Source organism: Pollicipes pollicipes, unplaced genomic scaffold, assembly GCF_011947565.3.
Source record: "Pollicipes pollicipes isolate AB1234 unplaced genomic scaffold, Ppol_2.1 Scaffold_463;HRSCAF=517_pilon_pilon_pilon, whole genome shotgun sequence".
In the NCBI taxonomy this organism is placed as follows: domain Eukaryota; kingdom Metazoa; phylum Arthropoda; class Thecostraca; order Pollicipedomorpha; family Pollicipedidae; genus Pollicipes; species Pollicipes pollicipes.
In genome coordinates this window covers 109715-110279 of record NW_023596528.1, presented here as the reverse complement: position 1 = coordinate 110279, position 565 = coordinate 109715, and positions in this window count along the sequence as shown.

Genomic DNA, 565 nt, shown 5'->3' with positions numbered 1-565 from the left:
TGTCCACGCCCGACAGCGCATCCCGAATGCTGGCAGCCCGCCAGCACTAGCAGCAATACGCTGTCGCGGGTCGACCACAAAAATGAAAAGCATATTGACGATAACATTTGACATTGTCGAAGGTGCAGCCTTGCCATGGCGATGTTATTGTAGCCGTATTGTAGCCGTTAGCAGTTACTCATAGCCGGCAATGTAAATCTCGCGTCCGTAAAATGACCTTTTTGTGGTTAAAATCGCTCCTCCACAGCTCAAAGGCAACGGCGGATGGACGGCTCCCCGGAGAACAACTTGAAATCAACCTCGATTACTGCGGCTATTTGTACTTAATAGACTGATCTACGACATTAGCTACCAGCACAACACACTCGTCAAATTTTGGTTGCGATTGTTGCGCCCCCCCCCCCCCCCCCGACAGCGTACCATCACTGAATGCTGATGGGCCGGCAGGAGCGGTGATTTTCACAGACATGACATCCGATTTCAAGTACTCTTACTTGCGCGCAAAAAGTACAGCCCTGTGCTAACGATGATATTGTTGAGCGCTATCGAACAGCGATGCAAGTCT